The following is a 15,005-nucleotide window of genomic DNA, read 5'->3' on the forward strand; positions in this document are numbered from 1 at the left end:
TAAGAGTTTGATATTTATTTTATATTTATTGGAATATATTTATTTATTTTATATTTATTTATTGAAAAAATATATATATATTTTTTAAGATTTTATTTATTCATTTGAGAAAGATAACAGAGACAGAGAGAGAGAGAGCACACACAAGCAGGGGAAGCACCAGACAGAGGGAGAGGGAGAAGCAGACTCCTCGCTGAGCTGGGAACCTGATATGGGGCTCGATTCCAGGACCTGGAGATCATGACCTAAGCCACAGGCAGACGTCTAATCATCTGAGCCACCCAGGCGCCCCTCCTGGAAGGGCTTTCAATGCTGGCTTATACATAGATTTTTATCATATATCATTCTTGTGCACACATGGAAAATACATGCAAAATAAGTTGATTAGGGTTCCTAAAACTTCCTCATAGTCTAATTCTTCTGAATCACTTTTGACTCAGTCATCAACGCTCATGTTTTTGTATACAACATAATTCTATGGCACCAAGAACACTGGCAGAAGTTCTTCAAAGATGCAACAGTCCTTAAAAGAGCACTCCACCATTATTTTTAGGATGTCTCCTAAGCCACTAACACTGCAAGTTTTGGTACTGTAGTATTTTTTTATCTTATCACAAGTGCCAATAGAAAGTTTTCAGACAATAGCCAGAATTCAGAGCCTTGCCTCAAAATGTCCTTAAATAGTTTCCCAAACAAACGTGGAGAGGTTGCCGTGGTCCCCTCATGCAGCCAGGAATAACAACCAAGTTTGCACATGGGTAGGCAATAACTACCTCATGACTTGATTCCTGTCTGGTAGGCAGTGATTATAAAATGCAAACAAATTTCAGAAGGATGAAAATGTGCCTCTTGGAATTGATGAAGTGCGGTGGCTAGCATTTTATCTTTACCGTGATCTTATGCTTTCCTTATCTAACCTTTGTACACATGATGCACAAAAAGTTTGGTATTTTAACCACAGTTACATAGTTGACAAGTAGTGGAACAAGGATTTGAACCCAATATGGAGGGTGAGGAAGTGAGTTGGTAGAAAGAAAAGGAGACAGAAAAGGATGGCCGAATTGTTGTAATAAGAGGGCATTTCATCCAAGATCTGCCACTGTGTCATGTAAAGGAACTGCATGCTACCCCATAAAAGAGTGATTCTCACACCTGTTTTAGCAGTGACCTATTTTTTCAAAAATAATACTAGATGGGGCGCCTGGGTGGCTCAGTGGGTTAAAGCCTCTGCCTTCGGCTCAGGTCATGATCCCCGGGTCCTGGGATCGAGCTCTGCATCAGGTTCCCTGCTCAGCAGTGAGCCTGCTTCCCTCTCTCTCTCTCTTGCCTGCCTCTCTGCCTACTTGTGATCTCTGTCTGTCAAATAAATAAATAAAATCTTAAAAAAAAAAATACTAGATGAAGCTCCAAAATATCTAAGAGAAAAGGTGGCACTGCACCGAAGAAACAAGGATGGAGTAGGGGAAGAGGACTCTGTGAGGGCAACTCCACATAACACAGCTTTAAATCCATTTCTAGAGCTAAAAATGCATGACCCGAGAAAGATCATCCTGTCAGTAGTAAAGAGGATGGAAGGGCAGAGTAGATCATTGCTCTCAGTCACTAGGAAGCCACTGCAACCTTTGGTGAAGAGACTGAGAAGTGAGGAATGCCGTATTTTATGCAGGGTTAGATTGCAAGAGAAGTTTAGGTGAAGAGGGATTTCTTATACAAGGACGTTAGATGACCACAAATACCCCAGGACAGAAAACAAAGGACCATTATCTCTACACAAAGTGGAAGTAGGGGAACACAAAATGACAGTAGATACCTTTTTCTTTTTTTTGTGAATGTTTCTTAATGTGTTTATGTAATAAGATGAAAATGGGTGAAAAAGATTGTTTCCTGCTGCATTGCTATAAAATTACAATAATCCATAATTAGTATAGATTACATATATATTTCCTGTGTGACAGTCCTTTTGCTAAGAATTTGATATGCACCATCTCTTTTAACCCATACAAAGATCATATTAGTTAAGTACTGTAATTTATAGAGGAAGACGCTGATGCTCTGAGATTAAATAACGTTCCCCAAACAAGTGCCTACCTTGTAAGTGACAAAACTAAGATTTGAAAATAGATTTGTCTGACTGTAGAACACCAGCTCTTTATTCTATTATTTAAAAACTTTCCAAAAACACTGACTACTGATATTCCACGGATATACTGTAATATATGACAATTTACTGAAATACTCCAGTTTCAAATTTGAAGAAGAAAAAGTACAAATTTCTATGGTGTGGCATCTCAACTCTGATACCAAGATTTCATGAGCCTGATTTTCACTCTCTTACCTGATGCTATGCCCACAACTGCTTGTTAAGTCATAGGAGTGGAAACAATGATGTCATTGGTAATAGCATATTTCTCACATCAAAGAGTACCTACCTGAGGCTTTGGCTCCTTGGGTTTTTCCTAGGTACCTATTTCTTTTGCCTTGTCTATCATAGGGAATTGTGCCTGTGAGGCAGATCACAAGCACAGCCCACACTTCTGAAGAGATCTTATTCCTCTTTAGGGCCCATTGAGTACCATGTTAGTGGCTAAAATATTATCTTAATATCCCAAGTTGACCATTGAATTCAATACTAATTTTGTGAGACCTAATACAGGAAAAACAATCAGGTTTCAATCAACAGACACGGAGAAGTAAAAAGAAAGGGGTTCTTCCCCTTATTAACCTACACCCCTAACACACACACACACACACACACACACACACACAGGTTAAGTGTAAGAAACAGGACAGCAATGATAATCAGGATATATCGTTCCTGGGTAGTTGATATGAGACCAAAATCAGAAACAAGTGAAAAATACCTGAGTATGGGATACAATTCATAGAGTGACTTCTTCCCTCAGATAATTAATTTGCTAGCCCTCTTACCATTTAACAGATATAACCAACAAAGCATTATATATGTATATATAAACATGATAATTATGAACTGCTTTAAAATCTTTTACACATGGCAGTAAAATATATAAGATAGCTGCATTTTTTTTCTGACTCAAAGTGTACTGTATAAGCCCTTTTTCTTGTGTCATGCCACTATTGGTGTCTTCATGAAGATGTGATCAAAGAAATGGAATATTCAGCATCTCTTGTAATATAGATCATTCCTCTCCCATCTTTCTCATTGCTTACATTCTTACCAAAGCAAAATCATTAAACATTCAAAACCATGGCATTGGCCTTGAAATGTTTTATATGATTTGTCAAAAGCAAGAAGTATTTCCTACCTCTAATGGATTTATGTTGAATAAAAAGACTGTACCAAGTAAAACATTTATTAAAAATGAAAAAAAGCAAATGTCAGGAAATGTTTTTTAAATGAGTGTGTGGTTTTACTTTTTAAAATAAAGCATTTACATCTTACTCAATTTTACCTTTAATTTTATATAGGAAACCTCACTAATACAGTGTGAACTAGCCTCCTTGCCACATTAATTTTCTTCCCTTCTGATACATGTAAGTCTGTGTGGTCATATGCATTCTGGGGCTTTGAGCAGATGAAGTAAGTGAGGGAGGGAAAAAAGGAGGGAAAAAATGCAACAAGAGGGAGGGGGTATCTTAACTAGTAAAAAGGCTAAACAGTAAATTATAATTAAGAGTAAATTTATGCTTATGTCTTGTACATTCCATATTAAAAACTAAAGATCCAAAAGAGTAACTCACAGTAGTTTCTTGTCCAATAATTATTTAATACATTCATTCTGAGTTTCACCTTCTATTTTTAACTGTGACCTTTCTACTGAATAAGAATCACATATACCAGGTCTGAATTATTACAAAGTGGGTTCTGAATTAATGAGATTAATGAGAGTTTTTTTGTACTACACAGGGAATTCAATCCTGGAGTAAGAGTGTTATTAATGAGCGGCCCTGCACTCCATGACAATGTGCCATTTGATGGGTGTATTTTTATAAGGCCCTGTGCAAACATCACCAATAGGGCTACCTCTCAGTTCATTGTGACAGTAAAGATCATGAGCATACATCACTGTAGCAATCCTTATTCGTTAGAGGAGACTCTGGGTTGAAACTGTTCGTTATGTAGCAGTGCCATAGAAAGTTTATGCAGTTATGTTGGTTTCAAAGATGTTAGTTTCATCTATGTTGGAGTCTAAGAGATACCCAAGCACAAAACGGGTTTCTGTGGACATTTATGAACAGTCTGTAACTAAGGAACTTCTATACAGTTCACAACTTATCATCACTACCTGATGCAGATTTATAACATAATATGATATTTAAAGAGAGCTTTATGACCATTTTATATGCTCATGCCGTGCGATGAAGGAAGCTGATTATAACATCACATTTTACTTAAAAACTCAGATATAAAAATCAAGGTGAACTTAGTGAGTATTAACTTAGTGAGTATAACTACTCAGTATTAACTAATACAGAAGTTTAGGAAAAAACACAGTGATGGAGCTTCTGGTCTGTTGCTTATCTCCTAGGCCTATTGATATTTTTTCAAAGTAGATAAATTATACTTCATCACTATAAAGCCCACACAATATTCAAAATGATGACCCGAGTCTCTTTATAAGAGAATGGCATTTCTTTTTTCATAAGGTCAACCAAATAATGGAGTGTGACTCCATTGTACTTAAAAAAAAAAGATTTTATTTTTATTTATTTGAGAGAGAGCAAAAGCAAGGGATATCACAGAGGGAGAGGAAGAAGCAGACTTCCTGCTAAGCAGAGAGCCCAATGTGGGGCTCTATCCCAGGTCCTGGAGACAATGACCTAAGCCAAAAGCAGATGCTTAATTGACTGAACCACCCAGGTGTCCTCCATTGCACTTTTTAAATTATTAAAAATGTCTCCATTTTCAATTTTATCAAATGGGTCATAGACCTAAATATGAAAGCTAACACTATAATGCCTCTAGAAGAAAGCATAGACTATCTTCATGATTTTAAGAAAAGCAATACTTCATAGAGAGGACACAAAAAGCACTATACATTTAAAAAGGTAGATCGGACTTCATCAAAATTAAAAAAAATCTTCTTATCAAAGGACACTATTAAGAAAATAAAATGGCAAGATGCAGACTAGGAGAAAGTATTTGAAATGCATATATCTGAATTGTACTCAGAATATAATATAGATATATAAAGAACTCTAAATTCATAACAAAAAGACAAGTGGCAACACTTCCAAATAGTCAAAAGACTCAAATACATCATAAAAGAATATATATGAATGGCCAAAAAAACACAAAAAGCTGCTCCACATCATTTACTTGTCAAGAAAATGAAGATAAAACCACAAAGCAATGTCACTTCTTACTTGCTAGAATGGCTAAGGTTATAAAAGACTGACGATAGCAAATGGTGATAATGAGGTGGAGCAAATGGAATGCTCATGCATTGCTGGCAGAAACATAAAGATGGTCCAAACACTTTGGGAAAAGCTTGCCAGTTGTTTATACAGTCACGCACATACAGACACACATACACACACGTAAACACACATCCTATGACCCTACAAGTCAACGAATCTTCTCTTAGGTATTTTCTTAAAAAGAATGAAACATATGTGCACAAAAAGATTTCTACATGATTACCCATAACAATATATTATGACTATTTATAACAACTTTATTCATAATAGCCCCAAACTGGAAGCCACCCAGCTGTCCATCAATAAGAGAATGATAAACAAATTGGGGTGTATTCATTCAGTGAAATACTACTCCACATTAAAATGGAATGGACTGCTGATACACACATCATAAAGGATCAATTTTATAAACATAATGCTAAATGAAATAAGCCAGACACAAAAGTATGTGGACCACAGGATTCCATTTTTATGAAGTTCCAAAACAGGCAAAAACTAATCTACAAAACAGAAATCAGAACAGTGATAGCCTATGACAAACAGGGATTGATTGGAAAGTGGCACAAGGAAATCTAAGATGATAGGAATGGTCTATTTATTAGGATGGCAGTTACATTAAATTACATTTTTGGAAATTCAGTAATTGCACATTTACAATCCATGCATTTCATTGTATGTAAACCTTACCTCAGTAAAAAGAAAATGATTCTGACTTCTCTCCTATGTTTTTCTTTAATTCAACAACTATTGAGTTTCTACTACATAAAAACCCTATGTAGTGGCCAAGGATACAAAAATTAACAGGACGTTGTCCCTGACTTTAAGGAATTTAAAGTCTAAGAATGAGAATTTACAATCTGGTAAAGGAGACAAATTTCACTGTAAAACAGCAGGGACCTTAACAGAGTTGTGGGGCAAGAGCCAGGCAGAGGAGGGAACCAGTCCCCGCTGAATGTCTAGGTAAGGAGCATGCCTGGAGGCTAGAACCTTATCTAGAAAGTACAGAAGATGGACAGAAAAGGATTTTGAGCCTGGATTAAAATCACAACAAAGTCATGTAGATAAGAAATGGCAGGGCTCGAGTGAGGAACTAGAAGCAGTTAAGTACTATTCCACTCAACTGATGTCAACATTCTGAACAGCCTCCCCAACGTATTTGCCAAGATGAGAACATTATTTTGTATTTTTAGCATCTAAGCTCTACACATTTTTCTTTCAGTACCAGTGGTACTTATCTTGCTCTAGCAATGATCACCACTGCCCCCAACTCTGCCTGAATTCCAGAACCAGCATTTGTTCTGCCTTATTATTATATCGGAGCTCTTGGCTATCATATGATTCTATCATCATGAAATCCAAGAGAACACCCTGTGCAATTCCATATGCAAAACTTTTAGAGAAATTGTCTTCCCTTGGCTTCATCAGCATCATTTTGTCCTCATTTACTTCCTTTTGGCTTCTTTCCTTCTTTCCTTATTCTGGCTTTGCTTCACTCAAGCTCTAAATGCTGACATTCCTCTGGTTCTGCCTTAAATAGAGAGGCTATATATTTATTGTCCAAACGGGGTCAACTTTTGAGAATGAAGGGGCTGCAGTTAATAATTATCTTGGAGCAATGAGCGTGAACCTAGACCATCCCAGCAAACTGGGACTGACGGTCATCCTATTCCTGGGCTGGTCTTCTTTTTCTCACTCCACATGATTTCCCCACCTCAACGAGTCCAGTGGCTTCCTTATCATATTTATCCAAATGATGGAGGCCAAATATCTCCAGCCTGGACTTCATTTTTGAGCATTAGACCGGTGAAGATAAAGGTTTATTCCACTGGGATGTCTTACAAGCACTTGTAACTCATTAACTTCAAAAGAGAACATACAATATCATCTCCTCACATTTGCACTCAAATTCACTCCTTTTCTACCATTTCCTGTCTCTGTAAAAGGCAGCTCTATCCACCAAATCAAAGCGAAAGCCTTTACTGGCCACTCACATCCAGTTCATCCCCAAATTCTGGCAGCTCTGTTTCCTATGCCCGCCATGAGCCCTCCACCTCCCTCCAGCGACGCCCTTGTCACCAACGTTGTCACCAACGGAACTTCCCTTATCTTTACTTCCCCCAACCCCAAAGTATATAATCAGTTGCCCCTCACAATCCCAGAGCAGCAGCTGTTTCTGCCCACCGGTCCTATCCCCGTGCTTTAATAAAACCATCATTTAGTACCAAAGTCATCTAAAGAAATCTTTCTTGGCCATGGTCCGGACCACACCAAACCTCACCTACATTCAAAAAGGACATCAATAAAACACAAATCTGATTATTTTGTCTTTACGTAAAAATGTTTCAATCGCTTCTTATTGTCCGCAGCATCCAGTCTCAACTTGTAACTTGGCCTCAGGTCACTCTGTGCACTGTCCACCCCCCTTCCCTCGCACCCTGCTCCACTATGCTGCAGCCACACTGGAATTCTTTAAGTTCCTTGAATGTGCCAAGGTTTTTCTAACCTCAGAAGCTTTGCACATTGTTTTTCCTTCAGTTATATGATGCTGCAATGCACTGTACTTCTTCGCATAATTTTGCACAATTGTATTTTTAAATTTTGAATAATTTGTTTAAAATCTGTCTCTTTCTAGGGGCGCCTAGGTGGCTCAGTGGGTTAAGCCTCTGCCTTCGGCTCAGGTCATGATCTCAGGGTCCTGGGATCGAGCCCCACATCGGGCTCTCTGTTCAGCAGGGAGCCTCCTTCCCTCCCTCTCTCTTCCTGCCTCTCTGCCTACTTGTGATCTCTGTCTGTAAAATAAATAAATAAAATCTTTAAAATAAAATAAAATAAAATATGTCTCTTTCTAGACTGTGAGGCTGCAGGATGTGCTTATTGTGTTCACCATTATATCGCTGGCACCCATAGAGTGCCCAAGGCTTGAAACGTATATTTATGCAATTTAACAAAGACTCTCTCTCTCACAGGAAAAATCTAATTCATTGACTAAGGGGGAAAATTCCAATTATTTCTATTTTTCTGTAATAATGAAATCAACAAACTATTAGCAAGAATTGTTTGTCTATTTCACCATTCAAATATATTTTGCATCTTTTGTGGAGGGTGGGACTCATTGGCCTATCAACAAAATAGGGAGTATATCCACTATATCCTCTTCTCACATTATTTGCTTATTTGCACAACATTAAAAACATGAAGGTAGAAAATGAGACAAACTACAATCTCAATTCCAGATATGGGGTTTTCCCAAGTAGGAAAAACAGAATGTAGCAAGTTGATTTAATAAATCTGCTACTTCCTTTCAGATTAGAGACAAATCACAAGGGTAAATGCTTAAGACAATTTTCCAATCAAACATTACTAATCTTGTTGATTTCTACCATTCAAGAAACCCGGGAGAAATCTAACAGTGGAGTGCTTTGTGTTTCTTATTTAATGAGTATTTGGTAAAAACAATGAGGTGGGGGAAAATGTTCTTGAGGCCCAGAATCCAGTGTCACTTGCTTACAAAGCAACCATTGGGACATGAGATGATTGACCATCTGTTTTCAATCTTGGGTCGAAATTTCTTTTAATCCAGGATGTAATTAAATCCCTGGTATGTGTAGAGATATCTATTTCATATATATAGTTCCCTAGATGTTTAATTATAAAGTAGTTGCAATCATTTGCACAAATCAGTTCATATTATGTTATTTTGACATCAGGTTTACATGTTTTGGAAGGAGTTGTGTGGGGCTCTGATGGGGAGAAACCAGAATAATACATAGCAGTTTGTCCCATCTCCTTCATTTCCATTTACCATCAAGGCTGCTTCCCTCTCTTGCCTCTTCTTCCAATATTAAGATAAGAAGAGGTAGTTTTATCAAATCCATGCAGGGTGTATTGGTACTAACCCTAGCCGGGTCTGAGTTATAAAGGAATTTCTTAAAGTCTTTGTTAAAATATGAAAATCATTTTTCTTTAAACTATTAATTGTACAGAAGGAAATATTTACTTTAAAAACAAACATCTTTTAACTCTAAGACAGGAGAAATAATAGCTGTATTCTTCATGTTATAACAACCATGGCATATAATTTTATCTTGGGTTAAGTATTTTAGGGTGTTTTGAGATGAAGAAAAATCTGAGGCTGCTTTTCCTGATTTCATTTTCTCTAAATCTAAAGTCATGTTAGGACCTATAGATCCTATTTTCCTACTCATGTATTCCATAGTTATATCTCTTTATTCGACACAAAGGTATAGAATAAAACAATGTAACTATGATTGTAATAAAACTAATAAACAGACATCTTCCTGCTTGTGTTTGAAGTAATAGGAAGAAGAAATGGGAATTGCATCAATTAATTTTTGTTGCAAAGACACTATCATTGTTAGGAGTCAGTTGGACAGTTAGGTAGTCAGGCCCAGGGTCCCCAACAAGAAAATATGGAGTCAGGACAGCTCAAAGAAAACAGTACTAACATCCTGTTTTGCAGCTTAGACAAAATCCCACACTTAGACAAGACATTGTGTTTCACAGCCCTTGCAGAAATGACTTCTGCAAAACGTCTTAAAATAAGACAATTAACCACAAAGCTTTTGTCACTATCACGGGCCAGGGGCAGTTAAGATATAAGCCCCCAGATGTCAGCCGGAAAAAAAAAAAAAAAAAAAAGGACCATCAGCACAGAAACATTAACCTAATAGGCAGACTGATACTGACCAAAGTCCTGATTGGCATGGCTCAGCACACCTTGATTGCCTAAGATAATTCCGCAGAAGAGTTCATAAAAAACCCTAAACTTTGAAACTCTGGGGGCAACCCACTCAGACCCTCCTCCCTCTCTGGGAGCTTTATACTCTTGCTCAATAAACTTTGCTTTGCTGCCCACCACTCTTCATCTGATCTACCTCTTCATTCTTCAAAGCGGCATGACCAAGTGGATGTTACAAATTCCTGTAACATCATCTGAAAGTCTCATTATACATTACGTACATTACTCTTTTATCTTGGTAGGAGATCTAGAATATCAAATTAGCTGTGTATTCAGGAATACACATTTCCAATTCCTGTCTCTATTGTACACACTGGATAATGTCTACTCCAAGAATTAACTTCTATTTTAATAGTTTACACAGATGTTGCTTCACACTATTTAGCTATAGTAACATCATACAAAGATAAAAAGAAAAAGAGAAAGACTGACTTATAGTTGGTCTAGAAATGGGGAAACAAAATCTCTGGACTCTAAGCTGAATCCAAAAGCCAGAATGAAAAACTACTAATTAAACCATTCAGTTTCCAAGAGCAATGGAAAAGAGACCCTCGTTTTATTATTTTTCCTTCTTTTTCTTATAAAGTTCTTCATTCCTTGTGGCACCTGGGTGGCTCCATTGGTTAAGCATCCGCCCATTAGCTCCTCCATTCTTTACAAAGAGGTTTTTTTCTGTCCCTTTTCTCTCGCTGCTTCTCCTGATGAAGGCCTTGGAATATCCTATTAACTAGCTGGCATTTTCAAAGCAAGGAAGCCAATGAAAGATTCCAGTCAGGGGGTGTGTAATAAAGAATTTGTCTGATCTTGACTGCCAGTTTGGGGAGGTAAACTCTAAATCCTTGGATTTCCTGAATGGCAGGGGTTTCTTTGTTATTCATGGTGGGCCCCACTGACCACATCTGATAGTTTATTCTAATGTGCCTCAGAGTGGGCACATGTGAGTTTGTGCTAGCTAGATGATTCAGTGTAGGGCAAGCCACACCCATAGCCTTAGGGTAGAGGGTGGACCATGACTGAAAGACCAATCATGTGATGAGAAGGTTGGAGCTTTGAGTCCTGTGCCATTAGCCTAACCTCCAAAGAGAGGAGGAAGACTGGAAATTGAGCTCAACCACAGGGGCAATGATTCAATCAATCCCACCTACTTAATGAAGCCTCAATAAAAACTGGGGTGAGCTTTCTGGGTTGACAGTAGTTCTCGATGAATGTATCGCCACACATGGATGCCAGGAGGGTAATGTGTCCCTGAGGACACAAAAGTTTCACATTTGGAATCCTCCCAGTCCCACCAGATTCCACCGTATGCATGTCGTTCTTTGACTAGTTCTGATTCGTGGGTTTTTTTGTTTGTTTGTTTTCTATAATAAAAGTGTAATTGTTAACAATAACACTTTCATGAGTTATGTGAGTCATTCTAGAGAATCACTGAACCTGAGGGGGACTATGGAGACCCTTGAATTTATAGTCAGCCTGCCTGAGGTGAGGGTGGCGCTGGGCCCCTGCACTTTTGGCTGGTATAAGAAGTCTTTTTTTTTTTTTTTTTTAAAGATTTTATTTATCCATTTGACAGAGAGAGATCACAAGTAGGCAGAGAGGCAGGCAGAGAGAAAGAGGGAGAAGCAGGCTCCCTGCCGAGCAGAGAGCCCGACGTGGGGCTCAATCCCAGGACCCTGGGATCATGACCTGAGCTGAAGGCAGAGGCTTAACCCACTGAGCCACCCAGGCGCCCTTGGTATAAGAAGTCTTCAGCAGACCTGGCAGTCTGGAAGAGTGTGCCCTGAACCTCAAGTTTGGCTGACTCTGAGTAGGAGTGGGAACTTATATCTGCATCTTAGACAGTAGTGTGAAGGCTGGGGTGGGGGTAACTAATTGGAGGTTATTGTAGTTGGTATGGTAAACAGAAAGGTGTCCTTGAATGATATGGCTCCAGATCAGGTTCTAGGAAGGTTTCAGGGAAGAAGCAGCAGCATTTGGGTGGTAGACTCAACAAATTTAAAAATGAGAAAGAAGCATGAACAGTATCACAGAATGAGATGAGCAGATAAATAGTTGTATCAGTTTTCTGTTGCTGCTGTAACAATTCCACAAATTCAGTGGCTTAAAACAGTATAAACTTATTCTCTTACCATTTTAGAGGTCAGAAGTCTGAAATGGGTCAGCAGGGTGACCTTCAGACCACTCCACATTTCTTGCCTTTTCCAGTTTCTAGAAGGTGTCTGCATTCCTTGATTCATGTCCCCATATCACCCCGACTTCTGCTTTCATCATAACATCTTTTTCTGACTCAGATTCTTTTGCTTCCCTCTTAAAATGACCCTGGTATTACACTGGACTTGGAATATCCACAATATTCTCCCCATCTCAATTCCTTAACTTAATCATATCTGCAAAGTTCCTTTTGCCATGTAAGTTAGCCTACTCATGGGTTCCAAGGATTAGCTCATGGACATTTTGAGGGGATGGAATCATGATTTTGCCTACACAGTAATCCTGTCTAAGTGCAGGGCAGGGACACATAAATAGAGCAAGAAGGTAGCTGAGGGTTCTATTTTACAGAGAACCTAGGTATACATGGCAGAAGACAATGGGTGTCCAAAGTTTATCAGCAAGTAATGGCTTGATTGTTGGTATGACTTTTGAAGTTGTCCCGGAGTGTAGGCTGGATTACAAGGGTGAACAACCAGAGATTTGTTAGGTGGCTTTTGGAATAACCATGTATGAGGTGCTAGAGCCAAAACCTCCAGAAGAAATAAAACAGAGGGTATTTGGAAAAGGGGCAATTCATGACACTTGGCAACATATTGGACATGGGATTTGAGAGAAAGGCAGCATGAAAGTTTTGAACTAACAAGAGGTAGAAATGGCAGTCAACTAAATTTTAAATACGGCTTTTTTGGCAGGAAAATATAAACAATATTTTGAACATGGTGAGCTTGAAATTACATGACGGATTCTTCAAAGGTGGAGTTTCATCTAGCACACACCAAAAACTTGGGAGCGCAAATATCTACGTGAACTTAGATATTTGAATTTCAGGCACAGAGCAGTTAGTGAATATACGGAGAGAATCCCTAAAGGAGAAGACAAAGAAAAGAACAAGAAAAAAACCTAGCAATTTTAGGATTTACGGGTTGTTCATATATTTAGCAAAAAAAATATTATTATAGTCCCTACTATAGGCACTTTGCCAGGCACCGGAAAAATAGGAAAAATAAGAACTCAGTCCCTACTTTCACATACCTTAGAGGTCTAGTGGAGATGTTGGACAATAAAACAAGAATTACAGCAAAGAGTGGAAGTGTTAAGTTATCAGTGTTTGAGGGTATTAAGGGTGATGCGGCATATGGAGCAGAATCATGAGATCAGGGGGTTGGAGGAGGAAGGTGGGGGAAGAGTCGAGTTCCTCTGATTAAGCAGAAGAGGGCCAGGAAGTGACATTTTATGAAAAACAAACATGTTCCAAAGTCATGCAAGTTTGGAAAAACCTGATAGATTTGGAAAACTCTAATATCCAGTACTGGTGAAAGGAAGTATGTGATTTACTGTCGAGAATGAAAAAGCTGGGAGTGAGCCAAATGCTTATTTGCAGCAGAGAAAGCTTAGCTATGTAGTACATGGCATATAGTTGATGCTCAATAAATATTAAATGAATGCATTAAAATTTGCAAAACACTCTTACATACATTATTTTGGTAGACAGATTAATGTCCCCCAATAATGTCCAAGCCTTAATCCCTGGAACCTGTGAATATGTTATGTTACATGACAAGAAGGAATCAGAGTTGCAGACAGAATTAAGACATAATCAGTTGACCTTACCACAGGAAGATTATCCTGGATTTTGGGGTGAACCTAATGTAATCAAGGTGTCTTTAAATGTGGAACAGAAAAGCAAGCAACAGAAGAGGTCAGAGTGATCCAATGTGGGAAAGACTCAACCAACCATTTCTGGCTTTGGAGATGGAAAGAGCCATGAGCCAGTGAATGTGGGAAATCTCTAGAAGCTGAAAAATGTAAGAAAACAGATTCTCCCCTGGAGCCTCCAGAAATGAACACAGTCCTACTGACATCTTGATTTTAATGCAGTTAGATCGATATTGGACTACTGACCTCCAGAACTGTAATTTAATAAATTTGTGTTATTTTAAGCCACTAAATTTATGTTAATTTGTTACCATAGCAAGTAGAAAGTAATATAATCATCTTGTTTTATAGACAATGCAAATTAAATTTAAAAGAGGTATTCAAAAACTGAAGAAAAAAGAAAAGATGTAAATCATAATATTAGAAATTAAACAGAAGATATCACTATAGATCTTCAGCCATTAAAATAAAAATAAGGGATTACAATAAACAACTTTATGTTTATTAATCGGACAACTTGGAAGAAATAAATCTATTACTCAAAAAGTGAAACTAGTGAAATTCAGCCAAGATGAATACATAATCTAAATTATTTTATACCATCAAAAGAATTTTTATATTATAATTAAAAAGCTCCAGAAAAATAAATCTCTATGCTCAGATATCCCCACTGGCAATTTCTATAATATCTTTAAAGAAGAATTAATATCAGTTTTATGCCATCTCTTCTAGAATATAGAAAAGGGAAGAACAATTTCTCATTCATTTTAGGAGGCTAATATTACTCTCACCCAATAAAAAAAAATACAAAAATGAGAACTACAGAGCAATATCTCTCATAAACTCAGATGCAGAAATTCTTTAAAAGGATTAGCAAATAATACACCATGACCAAATGGGATTTATTCTAGGTTTGCAAGACTGGTTTAACATTTGAAAATCAATCAATATAATCCAAGTTAAAGCAGAAAAATCACATTAT

The sequence above is a fragment of the Lontra canadensis genome, unplaced genomic scaffold, assembly GCF_010015895.1.
Source record: "Lontra canadensis isolate GAN:19392208 unplaced genomic scaffold, GSC_riverotter_1.0 scaffold1, whole genome shotgun sequence".
NCBI classification, from domain to species: Eukaryota; Metazoa; Chordata; class Mammalia; order Carnivora; family Mustelidae; genus Lontra; species Lontra canadensis.